Source organism: Ascaphus truei, chromosome 4, assembly GCF_040206685.1.
Source record: "Ascaphus truei isolate aAscTru1 chromosome 4, aAscTru1.hap1, whole genome shotgun sequence".
NCBI classification, from domain to species: domain Eukaryota; kingdom Metazoa; phylum Chordata; class Amphibia; order Anura; family Ascaphidae; genus Ascaphus; species Ascaphus truei.
Window position 1 is genome coordinate 372,843,306 of NC_134486.1, and position 25,465 is coordinate 372,868,770.

General features: G+C 40.2%; 1 protein-coding gene across 1 annotated transcript in view; it reads left to right on the plus strand.

Moving 5' to 3' along the window:
* Positions 1-8,114: 8,114 nt before the first annotated feature.
* Positions 8,115-25,465, plus strand: part of VSNL1 (visinin like 1) — a 179,660-nt gene continuing 162,309 nt past the window's right edge. Inside the window, exon 1 of the mRNA XM_075598408.1 lies at positions 8,115-8,626. The gene's annotated coding sequence lies outside the window, so the exon portion shown is untranslated. The remainder of the gene's footprint in view (positions 8,627-25,465) is intronic.

Here is a 25,465-nt window from a genome sequence, read left to right on the forward strand (position 1 = left end):
GATATGACTCTGGGGTTTTTGTTTACCTTCCTCTGGATCAATAAGTAAGTATAGATATAGGATAAAGTATCTGTTGTCTAAATTTAGCATAGGTTGAACTTATGTCTTTTTTCAACCTCATTTACTATGTAACTATTTCCACAAGGACCAGGGGAGCGTCGTAAGTACCATAAAAATAAAGAGACATTACATAGTGTAGTAATGTTAACAAAATAATATAAAAGCAGTAAATGGGCTCGCAAATGGCTACTCACAATAGAGTAGAGATATCAAGCAGTCATCCAACTTAAGGGGTGGATGTTCCCATAGATGTGCAGCAATATTCAGCTGCCAGTCTCAAAAGAAAAAGAACAAACCAATGTGTAGAACGAAAAAATCTATTAATACACGGTGAAATACAATTGAAGGCTTACACTTAAGATGGTTTTAATGTGCAGTGTATAACATGCAGCAGCTGTACAGCGGGTCGCGATCTCCCCTGTGTACCGCACTGCTCTCCGAAATACTTCTGCATCCACGCCGGGGGTCACACGTCACTTCCTATGTGGCTGGAACCTCCGGACGCGGTGGTGCAGATGCGCTCTTGGTGCTCCCTCTCACAGATCTCTTGCTGAAACACACTACGCGTTTCGCCGTTGGTCAACGTGGCTTCGTCAGTAGTGATGATATGCTGCATCATGGGGACTTAGATACCCACTTGCCCTACCTCTAATTAAACATAATTGGCTATCCCACTTGTGGTTAACCCTAGATCGGCAGACAGGATCAGTTGTACAATTCCCTTGTATTCTGGCAAATGACTTTACAAATGATAAAGTGTAATGCCTAAATGTTATATCAATTAATTAAAATACAATTTTAATATAACAAATACAATAAAATAGATATTAATAATAAAATGTGACTAAACATTATTCACAAATTTATATAATGAAAAATGTATATAGTAAAAAAATCTTAAAATAATTACAAATTAATATAATTAATATTGAAATAATACAGTTTATGTTCTCCCCAGATATCAATCTCTACATAAACTATACTCAAGGAGTCGTCGATTGATGTTTCTCGGAAAAAATGGAAAATAAACATTAGTAACAATGTATACAAATTGTTTTGTAGAACAGAGTGGGGGTTATTTTTGGAAAAACCCCAATTATATCAAAGCAAAGTTGACTGTGGATACTTATAAGAATACCCCCAATTCAATATCCACATTGAGTCCCAGAGGGGCTAAGGTTTTCATTGAAAATATCCAAAATGTTTCCCTTTTTGTTAGTAACAAATTTCTATCCCCTCCCCTCCTATGAGGAAAACATGTTCTATAACAGTGAAGACTAATCCCACTGTATTTCCCTGATGATGGGAAATAAAGTGGTCAGATAAAAGGTGGGTTGTAACCCCTCTCCTTATATTCCCTAGATGTTCCAAAATTCTCACTTTTACACACCTGGTGGTCTTCCCAATGTACTGTAATCCACATGGGCAAGATATTAGATAAATCACATGATCACTTCTACATGTGACATGTTGTTTAATGAGACATTTTTCTTTAGTCACATGTGATGTAAAAGAGTGTTTGTCAGCTGTTTTATACTTGCAGGCTTTGCATATTGTGCATCCAAAGAACCCCTTTACTGAAGGTAACCATGTATTCTCATCTCTCTTTTCTACAGGTAAGGCACTTGGTGCCAATTTATTTTTAAGTGTATTTGCCCTCCTGAATATCACAGATGGTATCTCTGGAACAACATCACCAAGCAATGTGTCATTCCTAACAATATGCCAGTGCTTCTTTACAATTCTGACAATTTTATCAGCATCTTTATTAAAGTTTGTTAGGAAAGAAAAACTGAATTTGTCTTTTACATTAGTTTTATTTTTTACATTATGTAATAACTCTTTTCTTTCCAAAATTTTAGCCTTTAAAAAGGCATTTTGTACTGTACATTGTCAGAATCATACTTCTTGTCAAGAAATTTGACTTCTAATGTCTTCGATTGCAACTCAAAAGTGTCAATGTCAGTGCAGTTGCGCCTAACCCTACTAAACTGGCCAAATGGCACTTTTTTAAGGCAGCTTTGGTGGTGGCAACTGGATGGCAATATATAATTGTTGCTATCAACATCTTTGTAGAAAGGTTTCGTTTTGACGCATCCATGTTCCACGAAATGGTTAGCTCTAAAAATTAACATACTCTTTACTATAATTGCAAGTAAATTTGAGATTTGGTCCTTGTGGAAGAAGTTTGTGCAGAAGACTTTTGAAACAGTCTTCACTAAGGGTTGAGTGTGTTTTGTTCCTCTAAATCACCTATAGTTCACTATTAAGAGCTTAGTTTGTCACATTTGTCCACTATATATATTATTTATGCACTACTTATATACTTTTTAATGTACTATTAATTTTTATGCATTACTATTTTATGCACTATTGTATGCACCATTATCGTTTTGGGTTTGTGAGAGCGCTACTCAGCAATCGTGTGTACTATGTAACAATGTAAGGCTACAGAAAGGTAAAAAAATAAATGGAGGGGAACTAGGGTGAAGTCTGATACATTTATTTAGGGAGAGGGGAATGCCAATTTTATTTCTAAACAGATCCCCTTTTTAGTAACACGTTTATAGCAAGTGTCAATGGTAGGGAAAATGCTATAAATATATACAGTAGAAGTGTACCTTTGTAAATAAAGAAAGTAGCAGTATACATTTGCACAGTGTACTGTTCCAGCACCACTTACATGGTGTGCTCGTTGGGGCTGGGTCACCCTTCATGTGATCATGCTTTTATCCCCACTGTTTGTACTTTATTTTCCCTGCATTGTAATCTTGTAAAGCGCTGCAGGCACTGTTGGTGCTATATAAACAAAATGATACATACATACCATGCATAAACATGGCGCTTCATTGTCCTTTGCTTATCCTTGCTATTTAGTTGGCACCTTGTGTAAACCGCAGCCCGAAACACTTTTTTGCCCTGTGCTAATCTGGCCCATTACAATAGAGGGCTTCTCATTGCATATCTGCTTCCTCATACTACACTTATGTAGCACATTTTCCCCCATTCTAAGTGAGATGATGTCGCTACCGGTGTATTCTGGTGCTGGTGCGTACCTGTGAGGTGGCACAGGAGGCTGCAGATCTCGCGGTGGTATAGGGAGTCCATCAGGACAGGCTATACGGATGGTTCATCATCAGTGACAGCGCCTCCAGCCCAAGAGGAACCTGGTGCGGCCAGGATTGACCTCAGGGGCACTTCTTCTTGGATTGGCATATTTCGATCAGCACACCAGAGTTGGTATAACTGGGGTTTATTGGTTACACAGCAAGATAACACAGGATACAATCCCTGAATATAGTACCCGGATTGAGGCCTTGAATACCCCTCTTCAATATACCTACCCCTAATAGTGCAAGACCTCAGCCTACTCCTTCTTGGGAAAGGCGCTCTGCTGCATCCTCATAGCATGGAGGGCAGCCCAGAACTCCCCCCTTACAATAACAGGCAACTCCTGAACTTTATTGATAACACACACAAATCAATATAACAGACCCGACAGGAATTACTCCCAACACTGCCCTCTCTTTACTGGGATTTAGGGCCTCATTCAGAGAGGGTTCATAAAAAAAATCGCCAGGGAATTTAAAATGCCGCCTCTCCCAGCTGAAATGTCGCCCGAAAAATATATATTTAAATATATATTTCTTTAATAGTGTAGAGGTGCAGTCACGTGACACGGGACATTTCAATGCAGAGGGATACCGGCACCCCATAAAGGGGCCTGTATCTCGGGAAGCAGGGGGTCCCCGGACATGAAACCAACGTGGTTCAGCTCCGGAGACACCCTGCACATCTACACTATGAAAGAAATGTATATTAATAAATATTTTTAAAAAATCAATACACGCCCCCCCCTCCGCCCAAACCCATACAGTACAGTAATGGGCAAAATAACTACTATCCATATATGGATAATAGATTATTTGCCCATTATTAAACACTGCATTAACATACATAAATAAAGTAAATAAATACAGTTATACTTACCACAACACCAGGTCCCTCTGTCCTCCGTTGCCAGAAAGCATATATACATAATAAATACATTATAATGGCCCCTAACCCCTTAATCACCTTAGCGGTTACTAACTGCTATAGTCATTAAGGGGTTAACCCACCCTGACCCGACACAAACCCGGGAGCCCTAAGCACCCACCCCGGACTGACTATACCCACCCTATACCCATTGAGTAGTATAGTGGTACATCATACCCATCTAATAATAATATGGGCATGATAAGCCTCTATAGCACTCAATGGGCACCCTAATAAAAATACAGTAATACATAAGACAAAAAACCATAAAAGCCAACTAAACTACCAAAAAACACACTTCATTAAATACAAACAGTAGCCAGCTAATCCAATCAATATAATCAATAGCAAAATCAACATTGAATTAATTAAACCATTATCCAATCAAAACAATTAATTCGGAAAACAACTCAAAATGAATAGTAACACTAACCAATGTAAACAATGAATTAATCCAACATTAATTAATGTAACCATTAAAAGACAAATAAATAAATTAAAACTATCTCTGAAGTATCCATAAAACACATTAGCTAACATAATATAACATTAAGTACAAGCGAACACCAATCGCAAACCTTTTCTTACATTAACCATAAACAAACAATCACATCCACATCATTAACAAGCGAGAAATGCCCCCCAAATATTGGCATAATAATGTAGTAATCTGTACCCTAAAGAGGTACAGATTAATATATTATCAGTCAATGTGCCTCCCCCAAAAAATCAAAAAACACATCCAAAAAATATACCTGTAAAAAGAGACATTTACAAACATTGAATATCTTACTTACCATTAGAAGCGGTGGCCCTCCAACTCCCGGGGTAACAGGAAGCTCACGTACCTTGAAGGCCTCCAACAGCATCCGATACCATCCACCATCAGGATCCTGATCAGGTACCCCAATCTTCTTTTTTTTTTCTTTAATCACCTTCTTCTATCTTCATCTGTCACTATTTCTTAATTTTCTTTATCTTCTATCTTCATCTGTCAATCCAAAAAACCCCATGGTAAATCCCAACCGATGTTGTCTCGTCGGCTTCTTGGGCTCAAATGAGGCGTCACGGCCTTAAATAGGGCTTGTGATGTCACATTTAGCCTCAAAATGGTTAACAGCCACCTGATTGGCTGTTAAAACCATGTTCCGACTTTAATTTTTTTTTTTTTTACATGACGTCACTTAAAGGGAATGATGCCAGCCAATCAGAATGGTTGTGCTTCCTTTGCCTTTAAGATGACGTCACGAGATCCAAGATGGCTGGCGTCACATGGTATTTCAGCCAATCAGATCGTGGGAACCAATTCCACACGCTGATTGGCGAAATACCTTGTGACATAGCGGCCATCTTGGATTTACTGACGTCATGTTAAAGGTAAATGAAGCACAGCCATTCTGATTGGCTGGCATCATTCCCTTTAAGTGACGTCATGTAAAAAAAAAAAATTAAAGTCGGAACATGGTTTCAACAGCCAATCAGGTGGCTGTTAACCATTTTGAGGCTAAATGTGACGTCATAAGCCCTATTTAAGGCCGTGACGCCTCATTTGAGCCCAAGAAGCCGACGAGACAACATCGGTTGGGATTTAACATGGGGTTTTATGGATTGACAGATGAAGAAAGAAGATAAAGAATAAAAAGAAATGGTTACAGATGAAGATAGAAGACGGTGATTAAAGAAAGAAAAAAGAAGATTGGGGTACCTGATCCGGATCTTCATGGCGGATGGCATCGGATGCTGTTGGAGGCCTTCAAGGTACGTGAGCTTCCTGTTACCCCGGGAGTCGGAGGGCCACCGCTTCTAATGGTAAGTAAGATATTCAATGTTTGTAAATGTCTCTTTTTACAGGTTTATTTTTTGGATGTGTTTTTTGATTTTTTGGTGGAGGCACATTGACTGATAATATATTAATCTGTACCTCTTTAGGGTACAGATTAATACATTATTATGCCAATATTTGGGGGGCATTTCTCGCTTGTTATTGCAGTTAATGATGTGGATGTGATTGTTTGTTTATGGTTAATGTATTAAAAGTTTTGCGATTGGTGTTCGCTTGTACTTAATGTTATATTATGTTAGCTAATGTGTTTTATGGATACTTCAGATATAGTTTTAATTTATTTAATTGACTTTTAATGGTTACATTAATTAATGTTGGATTAATTCATTGTTTACATTGGTTAGTGTTACTATTCATTTTGAGTTGCTTTCCGAATTAATTGTTTAGATTGGATAATGGTTTAATTAATTCAATGTTGATTTTGCTATTGATTATATTGATTGGATTAGCTGGCTACTGTTTGTATTTAGTGAAGTGTCTTTTTTGGTAGTCTAGTTGGCTTTTCTTATTGTGTGTCTTATGTATTACTGTATTTTTATTAGGGTGCCCATTGAGTGCTATAGAGGCTTATCATGCCCATATTATTATTATATGGGTATGATGTACCACTATACTACTCAATGGGTATAGGGTGGGTATAGTCAATCTGGGGTGGGTGCTTAGGCCTGACGGCTGGGTGAAGGGGGTATTAGCCCTAAGGATGGGTGTTTAGACCTTGCGGGTGGGTAGCGGTTGGGTTAACCCCTTAATTACCTTAGCGGTATTAACCGCTACGGTAATGAAGGGGTTAACTCCCCCCCGCAACCCCCCCGCAATGCCTAAACAGCCACTAAGGGCCAAATTCCCCCTTCACCCACCCCGATAGCCACAGTATTGTATTGTATTGTATGTTTATACAGTATGCCTGGCACGGGTTTTTAAACCCTTCATTGCCTTAGCGGTTAGCCACTAAGGTAATGAAGTTGCTGTACATGCATGTTTCCTGCCTCGGATGCATGCCCGGGGGGGGGGGTTCGGAGCTGCTATTAATGGCTATCAGCTCCGGAGACCCCCGGCATCAATCCGAGGCAGGAAAGGGGCCTGATTTTTTCTAAGTCCCGACCCATCGCAGCTCATCGACCCATCTCCCCACCAATTGACCAACAATTTTGTGGTGAATTGAATTTGGGGAGAAAATCATTTTTTAGGGCTGCGATGGGCTGCGATAGGCCGTGACAGCCGACTCGCGGGTCTCTGAATAGCGCGAGTTTATCAACCATCCGAAAATGGTCGATTGCGGCCTGATCGCTGCTCAGTCAGTGAATTTCGGATGGAGATAAAATTTTGCGTCGATACAGGCCGTTATCGAGCACTTATCGAGGCTATCTGCATACGAGTAGCCATTTTGGGCGATAAGTGCTCGATAAGGGCCTTATCGAGGCTTTCTGAATAAGGCCCTTACAGTGTTAGAGGGGCCAGTGAATCAGTAGTCCAAGGGGACTTGGCTACACTTATAATAATGACATGTGTTTTAATACATAGCCCTGACAGTATACACAGCTCTATATATAATTTTGCAGATACAATGACTTCCTGTCCCTTAGAGCTTACAATCTAATTTGTGATGCCTCAGGTTGAGGGAGATTTAACAAAGGTCACGAGAGGCCGACACTAGGATTTAAACCAGGTGCAAAGACAGCGATATTACCACTGAGCTACTCCACGCATGGACAGAGGGGACGTGATTTATATTGACATATCACACTCTGCAACATTTGGCACCTGTCCCAGTTCCTCTCTCCCACTTTCATCCTTTTCCTTTCACAAAGACAGGGAGATTGTCCCCCACTCGTTCTCTCTGCCTCTCAGAGAGAGAAAAGGCAGACAGAGAGACCAAGTCTCCCCGTCTGCCTCACGTTCAAATTCTCCCTGTCTGGATCACATTCACATCATGTGCTGATGAATCGCATGTCTGAGACTAAGTGCACAGTGTCTACATGTAGTCTGTGCTGCTGCTGCTGCTGCTGCTGCTGCTGCTCATTGAATGTTTGTCTTAGTGTGTGTGTATGCATTTTAAGTACATACATACAACATGAAATGTGAGGGTGGGATATATGTAATATATAATCATGATGAGATGGGGCTAGCAGCATTTACATGTCACTCACTTCCAGTTAGCCAGCCCACAGGGAGGGTCTTATATGCGAGACACACAGACTTGCACACTGACTGCAGCAGGTTTATTAACTGCAGAACAATAGAAAGAAGGAAATCACACAGAGAGGTGCCTTTTGTGCCCCTTCAAGTTAAAACTGTTGTCACTTCTACTCGTCATTGCCTTTTTAAATACAATTTTTTTTGGTCAGGGATTTTGGGGCCAGGAAATTTGATCTCTTGACAAGAACCCCCCCCCCCCCCCCAGGAAATCCTACTGTATATTTGAAAGTGGAAACTGCTCCGGGGAGCCTTGATTTTGTCTGGGATTCCCATTGCCGCAGCACAGACCGGAACCTGTGCTAAAACCAAGCGCTGTCCAGAAGGGATTTAAACCAAGCACGCGTGGGCTCAACCTTCAACTTCTTCTCTCTTGCACCCCAGTCTATTAGACCAACCCCTAAAAACGCCACAGATCCCCCTCCCACCCCCCAAGCGATCAGAGGGGTTTTCTATTGTGTTTCCACTAGGTGAATCCGCACATCGTTAAATGTAAGTGACTGACATCTCTGCTATTCACTCTGTATGTTGCATTAGGAAGTAAATGATGTTGATGTACATTGCAGATGACAAGTGGGGAGGGGGTTTCTGGTCTTCTGAATGCTTCTTTTTGGCTAATGCATTAACTAAAGAAGTGGATACGGGTCTTGTTTCTGCTTGCTGTGTAGACGTATAGTTAATTGACAAAGCGTTTTTGATTTATTTATACAAATGTTTTACCAGGAAGTAATACATTGAGAGTTACCTCTCGTTTTCACGTATGTCCTGGGCACAGAGTTATAACAATATATGGTTACACTAAAAAACAGGGTTATACAGTCAATTCACAGACATTTCATGGGTTTGGGTCTGTGATGCTGCCAACTCAGAGAGAACATCTTATTTCTGACATATGTGCACTGATTTTTGCTGGGACAAATTCATGCAAATCCATGTAAAAAAAAAAAAAAAAAGTTTCTTTAAAAACAGTGTGTCCTTAAAAACTGATTAAATCTAGTGACCTTATAAAGTCGCTCATTAATTGAAACAGTGTTGGCATAGGATGGTTGCAGTGGACTTTCTTTGCGGTCAATTAACACATCAAAACCCTACTTGATTCAGTCGGAAAGGTCCAGATAGGATGTTATTGTTTTATTAATACTCATACTGCATTGATCTTGGTACCACTTTGAGTATTTGCAACCCAATGAGACCTAGGTTATACACCTTTAACCCTTTCAGTCCCGGAAAATAATGCCTCCAGGATAGAAGGGTTTAATACAGGAGTGGTGGCAACACTCAAAGTTATTTTGGATTTCCATTTTCAATGATTTTATGACATAAAAAAAAAGCAATGCAGATTCTCCATACAGTACTTTGCCTCCCCCCTTTCTGTAAACAGATAAATGCTATTGATTGGGATATAAATATACCATTACCAATACAGGGACACAGATTATGCACCAATTGCCTGCACACTGTACATTTCTGTAATATAATCCCTAACATGATGCAAAGTAATAACTGTATGTAAGGAAGCAGTGTGATGCTTCTGTGTAGCTCAATTGTACTGTGGTGTGTAGGATAAAAGGACACATGCATATGCATCCAGCCAAGGTCACATACATAGTATACTTTACAATGTTGAAACATTTTAAGAGTATCTATTTTTATTCCAGTGTTTTTCCCCCATGGGTCGATACTTATCAGTCTTAATGCAGACTCATAATATTTGTGTTTGGTGTTTTAATATGTATGGTGGGTTTGTTAATCCTATAGCTGGGTCCTGCAATGAACAAAATATTTTGCTTGTATGGTCGGAAATGATGTCTTCAACGTTATGATGTGATCAGGCGGTATTTTGTGGAAGTTTACACCAAGGAAATGAAATTAAAACCAGTAAACACCCAAATGAGGTGGAAAAGTGGAAATAATGCCATGTTATTGCTCATGTAAGGCATGATCAGTTTGTAGGACTTTAACACCTGCTGTACACACCAAAGAGAAGACCATTTTAGCTTGGACCTCTTCGTTTTTTTCCTCCATGCTATGATTGGAAATTGTCTGTATTTCTTTACTTGTTCCCATAAGGGAATATTCCCTCGTTCTTATCTATCGCTCTGTCTTTGAAGGATTTAGTCCTCATCCAACTAAGTCCATTATGATGAACAACATGATAAGGATGGAAACCGCTGTCTCTGTAGTGGCCGTATAGGTATTCTTGCTGGCTTGGAGACAAAGTGACACGGAAATGACCTCTGGCCATTTGTAAGGTTATTTGTCAGAAAGACCTTGGTATGTCTCTGTGCAGATTGAGCTGGATCGAAAGCTAATTGTTTAAGCTCAGTGGTGCCCCCTCTTCCATCCCCTGGATGGAAGCTGCAGTGTGGCCCCTTCACTGCTATGCAGGGTTTTCTGCAAATGCAGAGGAGAGGGAAGAGGTGCATTCGTAGAATACTCCTAGTCTTCCTCCTATGGACAGATAATTACATTTATAACTGCTTTCCAATATACGGTAGTTCACTTATTTTAACCCTACACTGCTGGAGGGCCAGCAAAGCCTTCCTCTGCAGTAATTATTATTTTATATTGAATTCACCAGGTACGCAGGCAATGCTTTGCCATGTAACACAAGAGGCTGGGAAATAAATACAGTATATAGTATATAAATAACTGATGCACGTGTAACTAAAGGGCTTGTAGGAGGGAATTCCTGCCTTGACAACCTTATAATTGGACTGTAATATGTTGCTGACCCCTGCAGAGTTAATTCAATAGTCCTTGATACAGAAACCAGGGAATGCAGCAAGATTGGTGACAAAGGATGTGATCTGTGTTACTGTATCAGGAGATATATATATATATATACTGTATATATATATATATATATATATACACACACACACACACACACACACAAACACACACACACACACATATAGACACACACATATATATAAATATATATATATATATATATATATATATATTATACACACACACACACACACACACACATATATATATATACACACACACACACACACACACATATATATATACACACACACACACACACACACACACATATATATATACACACACACACACACACACACATATACACACATACACATCTTCCCTTCTCCCCCTCTCCCCCCCCCCCCCCCAAAGATTTAATATAAAACAATGTTTATCTATGGGATTTAATAGTAATGTTTGTACCATATATAACAATCCAGCACAACATGTCAGAATGGCCAAATCGCAGGGCACCTTCATTTTTATGGCAGATTTTAGTTGCTTAACCTGTTTTTCCACTGCATAAATCCGCAGACTCAAAAAGGTCAGCAAAGAAACTGGCTTGTTTCAATATCTTTTCTGATATGTAGTTTGGTTAATACTTGAACAGCTTTTGTCTGATTGTATAGTATGACAAAAATAAATGTGTGCCTTTTTTGTGTTGCTTTATTAGCCCAGATGTTCTAATTAGTTTCCTAACCTTGACAAAACTGCTTCGTTTTTTATTTATTTTTTAAAGCAGATACTCATTGAAGCTTTCTGATGTAAGGGTTGTTATTGATTTTGGATAAATTACACTAATGCTTAACAGCAGTCAAGATGTTCAAAAAAAGCTACCAATAATGTCAAACCAGATACATATAACATTTTTAATTTTTAATTAACATTTAATGTTCATTTTTAGCAATATAATAATAACTTTTATATAGCACGTTTCCCCCAGTGGGACTCAAAGCGCTTCACAATTACAGTATATACAGTATATTACAGTCTATGTTTTTGGTGCCTGAGGCACAGGGATAAAGTGAGTTGCCCAAGGTCACAAGGAGCCGACACCAGGAATTGAACCAGTTTCCCCTCTCACTGTGCTACTCCACTCCTTATATACACACTATATAGAAAGTATCTACATCACTATATATTTGGGGCACTTTATATATGTGCTTGTGCCATTACCCTCTAAAAATGACTGATTTCTTACAATTGCTGTTCAGATCAATATTTATTATTGTAGCAGATTATGTATGGATTTCCTTTTCAATGTTAATTTAGCATGTCATTTTTTTTAAATTGGATAATTGTTACTGTTTTTTTTACATTTTATTTAATACTACAACGATCTAAAAGAAGAAATTGGGGGCCTCTCTTGCGTACACCAGAAGTTTGAAAATACAGAAGAGTCTCTGACCCATAAGTTTGCTAGCTACAGCTCGCAAATCGTATTACAAATTGCTGTATTTCTCAGACGCTTCACCCCCTGTTTTTTTTAATCGATTTTACTCAATACCAGGGGATCTCCGGAGATCGAACCAAACTTACCGGAGTTCTGACCCGGGGAACATATAATCAGACATAAAACAGCATATGAAAATGTACACAGACCCTCCAATGCTTGCAACATGAAAATAGTCTGTATATATACACACAAAATAAAAAAATGACATGTTACAGGCAGTTTTAGGTGTCACTTGCTTGGAAGCTCCACAATCATGCACCGATGTTGCCAATAAAGTGACTATTTTCATGTTGCAAGCATTGGAGGGTCTGTGTACATTTTCATATGCTGTTTTATGTCTGATTATATGTTCCCCGGGTCAGAACTCTGGTAAGTTTGGTTCGTAAATTTGGTATATATATATATGTATATATATCTGTACCTTGTTAGCCGAGCTTAATAATCACAAACGAATAGACAATACCATTCTGTGACTAACTAAATGCTTTTATTTGTGCAAGCTTTCGAGATACAACGGATAAAGCGAGAAAGGTTTTTACTTAAAAACAGTGCATCCTGGAATGTTTCTGACTGAAGCCTATCCCTCCCCCCTGTGCAGTATGCGATTTGTGACTTAAGGTGTTAAATGGTCCCTGAATGTTAGTGATGTAAGAGTATGTGTGTAAATATAAATGTATAAAGTGTCCACAGTGTATACAGCGCTTTACAAAAGGTGTGTGTGGGAGTGTATACCAATGGTGTGGGTAGATGTAGAAATGTAAGAGGGTGTTGCATTAATATTCGTGTGTGTAGATACTATGTGGTCCCTATTGGTATATAGGGATAGAATTACATTGTACATATGTATGTGTAAGAGACAGCTGTGTGTGCATTCATATAGCGACGTATGTATAGACATGGCCTTTAGCACGCATGGGAAGAGAGTTCTCTTGTATCAGGGTAGTGGCGCTGTATTCAATGTGGGCACTTTATACATTTATATTTACACACATACACACGCACACTCATATCACTAACATTCAGGGACCATTTAACATCTTAAGTCATAAATCGCATACTGCACAGGGGGAACGATAGGCTTCAATCACAGATATATTCCAGGATGCACTGTTTTTAAGTAAAAAACACTCTTGATTTATCCATTGTAACATCGCCGGAAGAAGAGATCAGTGTGGTATCGTCTATTCGTTTTTGATTATATGTACAGTATCTACATTTCTATATTTCTATATATCAAAAGAGGAGCTCGCTCTCCTCTTTTGTTTTTTAGGTTAAAAAGGAGGTGGTTGTATCCTGTGGAGAACTGTACAGAGTTCCAGAACATCTATTTCTATTTGTTGGAATTTTTTTATTCGTTTTAGCATTTTTTAGCTCTATTCTTGGCATTTTTGTTCCCTTTGTGTTTTCCTCTCTATTTTCCCTCACCCCATTCCTGTCTTTCCCTCCCTGTTTTTTCCCTTTGTGGTTATCCTTGTTTGTCACCCTTACCTTGTCTACAGCTCCGTTTTTGCTCTTGCATCACCAGTGGTTATTATTCCATTATTTTATTTTGTATAATTTTTCCACTGTTGGGTCAATCTACCTATAGGCACTGTCATTTATCTATCCTTCCATCTATCTATCTATCTATCTATCGATCTATCGATCTATCGGTCTATCGGTCTATCGGTCTATCGGTCTGTCTGTCTGTCTGTCTGTCTATCTGTCTATCTGTCTATCTGTCTATCTGTCTATCTGTCTATCTATCTATCACTCAAAGGTGTTACAGGTGCACTCAAAATGTATAGAAACAATGACAAAAAATGATATACTGTATATATAAAGTGCAAAAGATCCCATGACAAAGCCACCCAAACAAAATGGAACCCCAATAATCAATAAAGAAAAAGTCAGGGAAAGAAACTCGGTAAAAAAACAAATGCGGCATACAAATATTATGTATTTCAATTGTGTCCAAAAAAGATACAAAGATCACAATATAATAATGAAACAAAATACAAATAATACAAACATGTAAAAAAAGAGTTTCCTCTTGACAAAGGACTGTGTCCCGAAATGTTGGGGATTTTCTCAGGTGTGCCGCCCCTTTTTTGCACCTTTGTAATCTGTTTTATTAATATATAGTGATTTTTTTTTTTTTTTTACTTTTTTTGGACACTACAGAAATACATAATTTTTGTACATTGCGTTTGAGTGCGGCTTCTGTTTTTTGGATGAGTTTCTTTCCCTGACGTCTTTATTGTAACACGCACACACGTTAAATTGCCCATAACCAGCCGCTCATTATCACAGAGGTTATCAATCTGCCAGATGCTTTATTTAGCTGAAGGCTATGAGTTTCAACCACTGGCAGAAATAGGTACAAAAGGTGCAGCTGAATTTATAGGTACAGAACATAAAAAACAGGTGCATTTGGAGGATATGTGTTGATAAATCTGGAAACAATGGTACTCAGAGCTAAATGTACCTGGTTCATAATATTACAAAAATAAAGTGTACATAATATGCGGATTGGTACATTTACGATACACTCAAGGAAGAACAGGTGGGTGAAAGACGCCTCACTCTTCCTTTGAAACCTCTTTTGTTATATTTGATTTTCCATATAGGAGTGATACAAGCGTTTACGATTACTGCAGCAAAGTTACTATAATGTAATCGCTTCACATATACTGTATTCTAAAAAAAAAAATGAAAGCACGTATAGGACAAAAAACAAACAGTTTTTATATTACAAGATTAACAACAAAATGTGGTCTATAACTGGGACTTTTCTCCCAACGTATGTTCTTTTAATTACTCACCAAGGCGTAGATCCACAGAAATCTGGGCTACTAACGTGACGTTGCCTGAATAGATGGCGTCGGTTAGTTTTTGAAGTGAAACTTCTTTAGTGGCACCTATTCTGATGGGGCAAAACTGGAGAGATGGAGACGAAAAATGAAACGGAAGTGATGTGATGTCACGGTTCCCCCCCTCCCCCCCACACACCTGCTGTGACATGCGGCGGCGGCGATAGTCGCCGGCGCCGCTCCTAACGGCCACCGTTACCCCCACGCGTCCGCTGCTATGTGTATACCAAGATGGATGGCGCAGAGCTTCCGGTGCTGTGGGTGTAGTAAGATGGCGGAAGCCCCGCAAGTCCTCCGCCTGTGAGAGGAGGAGCCGCTGCTCAGCCTCTCTCCTCCCTATTCTCTACCTCCGCTTCCCCTTCCCTGTGTCCCGCTGACTGAGCGCCGCCGGGACCGGAGGAGGAAAGGAGCCCCGGGATCATGGAGGGTAACCGAGAATATATTGCTAACGGCCGCTGCACTGTCAGCATATGCCGCGCATGCGCGCACAGACACGTTATCGTGCCCTCTCGCCTCTCACGGCTCCTGCTCCGGTAATGCGGGAAGTGGGGGGTTTGAGCGCGCCACTTCCCACGCAGCACTGCCGGAGAGGGGGCCCTCTTAAGCACGGTATCTGCCCCTCACATACGCCGGTGCGGCCACGTCTCCCTGGGGTTGGTGGGGGGGGGGGGGAAGAGACTCAGACAGAGCTGCCGCGGGTCCGCAGCTCCGCCTGGGGTGGGGGGAGTCAGGAGAGAGGGGGCAGGACACAGAAAGAGAGACACACATACACTGACAGACATGCACACACACACTGACTGACACACATACACACACACACTGACTGACACACATACACACACACTGACACACACACACACACACACACTGACTGACACACACACACACACTGACTGACACACTGACTGACACACATACACACGAACACTGACTGACACACACACACACTGACTGATACACATACGCACGCACACTGACACATATACGCACGCACACTGACTGACACACAGACACACACACAGTGACTGACACACATACACACACATACACACTGACTGACACACACTGACTGACACACACACACACAGTGACTGACACACATACACGCACACTGACACACACACATGCACGCACACTGACACACGCACGCACACTGACACACTGACACACGCACGCACACTCTGACACACACACACACACACACTGACTGACACACACACCCCAGTGATGCGCCAAACACCGCCAAATAAACATTACCCCGCCAATCAGATTTACTCATGCTCTAAGCAGTAATAATATTATTGTTACGTTATATGTTGCTGACAACACACAAAAAAGTTTCACTTACTATGCGCGTGCACAGCACACACAGCTTTTTTTTCTCAGTTTAACTGGCATCCACAAAGCTAAATAAGTGCAAAAACGACAACTGTTACTGATCTCATTAGCCTGGCTTAACGCCACGTTAAATTAACCCTGCCTTGCATTAGCTTTAAATAACATGGCGTTAAGCCTGTCTTACCCACAGGCGGCGTTACTCCCATCCAGACCCTGAATAGGTGTTTCATTAAAGTAAGAAAGAGACGACCAAGAGGGAAGAGTCCTGTAAATAATGATAGGTATGATTTAACTAACCGTGATCTCACAATCTTACTTGTAAAATACCTAGTTCAGGGTGTGGATGTCAGCAACGCCTAACTAATGAAATGTTAAATCCCTGCGTTAACGAGAACGGCGCTCTGGGGATATGCGTTGTAGAGGGAACACCTCTTTTGCTTATCATTAGCACTAACATGCATTATAATAACGCAAGAGCTCGTTACAGCTGAAAACTGCATTTAACGCATCGTTAGTGAGATTTGAAGGTAGCGTCGCTTATAGAGCTCTGTGGATCTACCAGCTAGGCCTCATTCACTCGTGCATCTGTTTTTTGGAGTGTGCTATTAAATTACAAACGCAGCGTTAAACTCCCTAACGGTAACCTATGGTCATCAGAAGTAATTATTTGTTCTTAGCTAAAACACTTATACAATATTAAAAGAATTTAGAAAAAGCTATATTTGATTTGTAATTCCATACATTAAAACAGAGGTGCGCAAAGTTTTTTGCATGCGTCCCCCTCCCCCTTTGCCTGGTGACCCAGCTTTCACGCCCCCCCCTCCTGACTGAACCCGGTGTCAAATGACGTTGCACATCATGTGACGTCGCGTCACGTGACCCTGCCGCGTCATTTGACACGCGTTGTCATGTCGTAAAAATACCACTTGTGAGCACATTCACATCTCTCAGACAGGGCTACAACCCTGCCTTTCACCATTATCTCTTAGCATACAATGATTCCACTGCAACAAGGGATTCTGGGTAACGACATGCAAATGAGCCCTCTGTGTGTCACTTTTTTTCTTCTTGTCCATTTTACCATGGAACTAGGGTTTCCAAAGTGGCTTGTTCAAAAATAATGGACACAATCCTGGCCCCCCACCCCGAACACATATAAAAAAATACCCCCACGCCCCCGAATACATATAAAAAATACCCCCACGCCCCCGAATACATATAAAAAATACCCCCAGCTCCCCAATACATTAAAAAAATACCTCCACCTCCTCAATACATATAAAATATACCCCGACCTCCCCACTACATTTAAAAAATACCCCCACCTCAATACATATAAAAGATACCCCGACCTCCCCAATACATATAAAAAATACCCCCACCTCCTCAATACATTTAAAAAATACCCCCACCTCCCCAATACATATAAAATATACCCCATCTCATCCTGGCCCCCCATCATCATCATCTCATCTCCCCAGGCTGGCCCCCATGCCCCATCTTATTCCCCCCCCCCATCATTTTAATCTCCCCAGGCTAGCAGGCTGGCCCCCATGCCCCATCTTATCCCGCCCCCATATCATTTTAATCTCCCCAGGTGGCCCCCATGCCCCAAAATGTTGTCCTTACCTTATTTCCAGCAGACGTCTCTGAATCTGGCTCCGCCCACGCGCTCGCCTTGCCGACGCATCCGCCCGCAACATGCGTGTCCGGTATTAGCTCCGATTTTCTAAAGGACAGGCATCAGAATTACCGGCCTGTCTGGTTGAAAACCTGGCAACCCTACATGGAAACCTATAAGCATATACCTGCCGTATTACACAGCTCGTTCAGCACAGCCTGGGTTAAAGAAATGAGTAGCCAGTAAAACTACTCAAAGTAATCCCTAGGTTTTATCAACAGTTCACTGCCACTTATGGATTCAGCCTTTCATGAATAAAATGACACAGTAGTAAAAATATCTTCGGTACCTTTTCAAATATTTGGTGAGTGGTATTTAAGTATAGTGTACGTTTAACGTGATTGCTACAGGTCATTACTTCCTTTTGTTGCTAGGCAACAAGGCATTTGCTTCCGAGACAAAGAGTAGGAATTATCCTGCTCTATACATAGTTTGCTGTATGGAAAGCCAGGAAATGTTCAGTCCTTTATGAACGGCAGGTTAAAGACCCTTTCACTGCCAGAGAGGCCAGCAATGTATGTAAGCGCTGATGTGATCTGTTGGAAATCCCAGTTTCACTCATGAGATTTTTTATATATTATGTATTGGAAAAAGGAAAAAAATACAGTATGTTGATTTTTTTTTTTTAACTGCTTATAAATCATTTAGGTATGTTACATTTGAAGTAATAGCTAGCTGAATAGAAACATACTTTTACTTCACAAATAGTCTTTGTTTTTTTATTGTTTGGTGACATATCCATATTTAAAATAAATTCTGGTCATTTTTTGCAAAAAAATATTGGCATAACATTTTTTTTTTTTTTTTGACAAAGATTGGAAATAATTGTGATTATTTGTTAATTCTGCCTGGAAAATTGTAACTTAAAATGTCAGCTGTATTCTTTCTTAAATAAGCATGAGTTCCTTCAGAGACCCAATATTATGGTATTATGTCCTAAATATACAGAGCCGGCTCTAGGCTTTGCAGGGCCCAAGGCGGGTTCTCCCCCCCTCCCCCCAGTCCACCCGTCCCCCATAAAAAAGTTAAGGGGACTTACCTAGACCAGCAGCGATTCCTCTGGCAGCGACATACGTCACGGCGTGGCATCATTTGATGATGGTCACCATGGCAACGTGACACTACAGGAGGCAGCCCGCAACAGAAAAGGTAAGACCTCTCACAAAGGAAAGAAGACACACTCCTACACACCCCCATCTACCTCTCTCTGCTGGTTTGGGGACCCGCGCTCCCTCCTCTCCCTCCTCCTGTTGGCGCCGGAATCCAACTTCCGGCTGGAGGGGGGAGGGGAGTGCGGCCCTCGAAGGCATGGTGCGCAAGGCAGCCGCCTCGCCCTTAGACCGGCCCCGCGTGAAATAGGAGTGTTGCCAAAAACAAAATATCAATGACTATCACTATATACAGTGTATATAAAGTGTAGGCTTGATAAAAGGTGACATTATCACAACGAGAGAGGAGTCTGATACAGTATGCACCTTTTGAACAAGTCGACTGCTAATTACAATACTTCCCCCCCCTGACAAATGACACCTCCGGTGCCGAAAGATAGGTCATCGCCCATTCACTTGAAGCTTTCGGTATGGTGCCTTATCGAATAGCAGGACTTGTAAATATGGTACATACTGTGATAGAATTGTGGCACTAAAGAGACACCCTCAATTAAAATTAAATAGTATTTACTAAAATAATACTCTTTGTATATGACGACGAAAAATGGACAAAAAAAATTAAATCAATTAATAATGTCGGAGGGCGAATGGGCGTATATGTACTCCTACTTAAGCTAATGAGTAGTGCGGCTACACGCAGCAATCAATTATCATATTGACCATAGAGTATAAAAACTTACCAGTATCACTTGTAATCCGCCCCCGATGAAGCCACGCAGGTGAAACGTACGTCGGGCATGTCTGACGTCACGTTCCTTAGTGACGCCGGCTCATCGGAGAGGCATGGGCGCTTTGGGTTAGAGTGCTTCACAGACTGCAGCCGTGGGCAGCAACAGCCCTCTAACCAATCTTGTTGTTATACCAACTGTACTGTATCAATTACAGTATATCTTCAGTAACTGGTACCAGCTATATAACAGTGCTATCTACACTGCTTTTAGTGTCAACATCAACATTGATGCTAAGTACGACTCTAGCTACTTCTGAAACTTATTGAAGTGCTACTTTTAGTACAAAACCCAACTAAACAGTTCACTCTGTTACAGTTTAGTGTTAAGAGGTCCTATCCTACTTACAATTTGGGGTTAGTAATCTGATACTATATATAAGATTATATGATATACAGATTATCTCATGGATTAAGTGTAACATCCATCATTTAATTAGTGATAGGATACGAAGTGGCTATACAGCTATATATCCATTTAGATGATCATATGTACCACCTATATAGATTATAAGCATTAAGGTGCTATTTATACTATAAGTCTATCCACACTGCTCAGTAGCTTAATTAGGAGTACATATACGCCCACTCACCCTCCAACATTTTTAATTGATTTTATTTGTTTTGTCCGTTTTTCGTCGTCATGTCCAAACAGTATTATTTTAGTAAATACTATTCAAGCATTTAATTTTAATTCAGGGTGTCTCTTTAGTGCCACACAAAGGGATCCTTTCTATCACAGTTTGTACAGTATGCCTATTTCCCTGTGAGCACCGCCTTTCCTCACTGTTTGGGATTTTTCTTCAGTAGTAATTGCCCCTCTTTTCACGTTGAGCGTATCTCAGTCTACTTCGTAAATATGGACCATAATCACTCAAAATAGCCATTTAAAAAAAAACAGCTATTTCTTTCATGTATGCTTCAGAATTTTCTTTAATAAGAATATCCTTTTACATTGTAGAACATAGAATATTCTGCTCTGCTGCTTTATTTCCGAACATTAAAACATCCGTGGTCATAGAGACATGTAGTAACAACCATAGTTGAAAGAACTAAAGAGAATGATTGAGCTCTTACGAGACAAATGTGCATGTTTACAACCTAAATACGTTCAAGATGTTTCCCATTGCCTCTGTGTAACCAGCGAGCTGATAAACCTGGATGACCAGGTATGGATATTATGACATCTAAAAATGTAAAAAAAAATAAAAAACTTGTATAATTCTTCTATACCTATCAAAAATGTGTTCCTGTCTGAGTAAAGCAGTCTTTGTAATTTCATCAAGGTTGGTACCTGTATTGTGTGGTATGTTCTGGTTATTTAAAATGCAGCGCAACAAAGGGCATGTGCATATCTTGAACACATTCAGTATAATGTACTGCGTAAAACTGCATCTACAGTATTTGGTAAAGTCATTGAAGTCTGTATTTTTCAGGATGTGTCAGTGACAAAAGTATTAAATAATTTAAGCAACATCAAAATGTGTTGACATGTTAAATTAGATGTGTTGCTCCTAACTGTATTGAAGAACTCTGGTAACCTGATATTTAGGCTTGTTCAGTGTTTGTCTAACTCACACTGAAGTTTTGCAATAGCGCAAATGTGTTGTATAGTCTAGAGGTTGCAATATGCAATTATTGTCAGTTTAAAAATGCTGTTGCAAAACTGGAGTACCTGTCATTTTCCCTCTAGAGAATAAATGTAATATAAACTTTGCAGCTAAGAACTGCTTAGCACTTTGATTTTGAAACCATTATAGTTTTACAAATGACATGACAAAAAAATGTTCAGTATGTAAAATAGTTTTTAGTTATGATTTTTGAAGCATTTGAACTGTGGTGGAAATAGCTTAAAGCACCAGTTTGCTCTGACCTTTTATTTATTTTTCTTGGACTGGAGGGGAGCTTCAATTACCTGACCCCGGGAGGTCCCTCCGAGTTGATTCGGGTTCCCCATAATGTCTGGGAAACCCCGTGGTTCCTGAGATATTACTCTGTTTCTTTTAACCACTGGGCAGGAGCACGCGGATGGGGGAGAAGGAAATGATTGCCGTGGTCAGCCTCACTTTGGCAGACGATAGAAAGCTGCAACGTCATGGAGAGAAGATATTGAGGCTTTCTGTTGGTGACAAAACCCATCCAGGAATCCACAAATACCTTGGGGTTCAGTGGGCTCCCCCAAAGGTCCGTAATCTGGGAATCGGGAAGAGAAAAAAAAAAACACGAAAAAGGGGTGTGATGTTTTAAGAAAAAGTTACCATTTTCATGATGCTTAAATGATTCTGATTCCTATGGGATCTTTGTAGATTTATTTACAAACTGCTGACTTCATCTTAATTCTTCAAAGTACAATTGATATTTGCCCAGGACATCATTGAAAACGAGAGGTAACTCTCAATGTATTTCTTCCTGGTCAAACATTTTATAAATAAATTAAATTAAATGAAACATTGATAAAACACCCAGGCTGGTGCGAGATCTCTTTATCATATTTTCTGCATCGGTCCGTAAATAGAATACACATATTTGTTTGTAAACGATACAGTATTTAACTTGGCCTCTATTCTCTTTATTTCCCTGCTGTTAAGAGGCAATCCAAGCCATTTTTTTTTTTTTTGCGTTCCTTACATTTTATTAATACAGGATTGGAGCAGGGGGCGTCCAGAGCTGAACCCTATTAATTTTAGCTCCCTGCTTCCGGAGATACTACGCTTCATTGTGGGTGCCGGTAACCACCTCACCTGTCACATTATGTCTTCTTTTCAAAGCTCCCGGGCCAATAGGAAGCCGTGATGTCATCAGGTGCGGCTTGTTATTGGCCCCATGTGAATGGGGGGCTTTAAACTGCAGAAACAGGACATACTGGCACCCCCTTCGGAGGTAAGTATCTCTGGGAGCAAGGGGTCCCTGGAGCTGCAATTAACAGTGTTCATCTCCGGAGACCCCATGCTTCAAACCTGTATTTAAAAAAATTAAAGAAAACAAACGGCTTGGATCGCTCCTTTAACTGCTGCATGCAGACTACTAATCATCTGTAGTGATTGCTCATGATGAGTGGGTAATGTCTTGTGCCTTCAGACTCCTGCTACATTTTTCTACTTTTCACTGTATGTAATGGTACAGTACATTTTGTAAATGCCGGGTCTGCTGGGCACTGACGTCAGCTCTGCTTTTTATGGTCGTCATGAAAGAATAAAATGCGGGTTCTCTTTCTAGTGAAGCAACAATGCTAAATGCAGAGAGCCATTATTGATCAGTTCAAGTCTCTCATTTTGCTTGGAGAGGCCACGTTGCTCACTCCCTTCCCATCATTTTGGAAGTCAATAGGCTGAGTCGGTATTGCTATTATGAACCTAAAGAATTGAAATGGCATCAAAATCTAGCTTCCGGCCTACTGCAGCAGATCATGGTCTTTGGGACATGGCCCATTCATTGACCTCCTTTAGTCGGTTACATCTGTGGTGCTCAACTCCAGTCCTCCAATGGGTCAGGTTTTCAGAATGTCCCTGCTTCAGCACAGGTGGCTCAGTCAAAGGCTTTCGACTGAGCCTCCTGTGCTGAAGCTGGGATATCCTGAAAACATTAACTGTTTGGGGGACGGAGGGTGGGGGGTGTTGAGCATTGGAGTTGAGCACCCCTGAGATACATAATTGTTGTTCCAGTCTCTTAATCCTGCCCTCGGGAATCATAGCAGATAGTGTAATCACATCCGTGTGTGTGTCGCAATTTTGTTTTCAATGGCATTTGTACAGATATGAATTTAGTCTAAAGAGCCCTGATATGCACACATGATGCAAACGGTAAATGTAGCCTTCATAAACAACAATACTGCAGTCACATCGGTAGCTTTTCATCTAACCATTTAATATCGTCTGTGGTCATCTCAATGTGACAAATACATTACTGTGAGATGAATAAAACTTCCCAGCTGCTACATATGTGAATATAGCAGTTTTTATTTACTGTAGGTGCTCTAATGAAAGATAAAATATATCCAAAATATCCATCACAATAGTATTCAACTAATACAATATTTACCCACATTTCATATTATGCGTGTACAGTATTAATGAACAATGGAAAATTAACCAACAAGGTGTATTTTTTATCAAACGCTTTTAATAAAGTTAATTAACTATATTCATACCTCTGGGCATGTACACTAGCAGAGAGTATTTCTATAGTGTGTAGTAAAGCTGGGATTTTAAGTAGAGCACGGAATATGTATGTGTTTATTTCTATAGTATATATGCTTCATTTACTGTGCTACTCTACGTCCAATACAGATTTGGGTAAAACGCAAGTTTTATCTATTTATTTGATTCAATGAGCTGGCGGAAAAACTCAAAATCTGCATCAACCCTTCTTGCAGTATTTTGCATCATTTACATATAATTATCACACACACAGTTCAGTGACACCTTGTGCACAGGCGTGCAGAACTATTTTTTGGGTGGGGGTGCTGTACATTAGAAACCAAGAAGATACACTTTCATAATGTAATAATGCAGAAACCTATGGGGGCTGTAGCACTCCCTGTGCCCCTAGTTCCAGCCCTCATGCCAGGGCAGATAATTGCCTGTGTGACAGATGCATGCAGTGGGCACTACGTGTGTTACTAAAACCATCCCTCCTGCTATGATAAATTATCCTTACTATTTTACTTTTAAAATATTAAAATATCACCCTTGAACTTTAATTGGGCATCTTAGAGAATTGTGAGTAACACCATTTCGCACCTTCTAAAACGACCAATACTTCTATTTAATCAATGGTACTCCCTGTTTTCATGAACTCATTGGGAGTATTAAGTCTGAAAAGGTTCTCTGATATACAGTAAGCACTTAGAGGGAGCATGCATTGCACTTTGTGCAATCCATATTACCTTATCGGCATTCGGTATCTAATAGCCATTTACAAAGATACTGTATGTATTAAGCAGGCTGACATTTTTCGTTTTGTGCTACTTGTTGGGTAGTTTGTACATTAAAAGAAAATGCACTTGTGCGTACATAGAGAAAATAAATCCTTTAATGGCGCACTAATAGATAATACAACTTAATGTTTAATAGGCATAACTAAAATGATTACAGGAAAGAAATATAAAGATAAAACAAGAGAGAAGTGCACACCTCATAGTATAGTACGATTTCCTTTACTTGGCACAAAGAATAAAAATGCATTTACAACATGTCTGTGCATCAAGAGCAGTGAACAGAATAGCTGATAGGGTCTCCGTAGTGCAGGAACTGTATGCAGGGATCCTCACACTCTTGCTGACGCATTCATCAGGATGGCCCATCTGGTTGCACTCCACCAGTATCTCA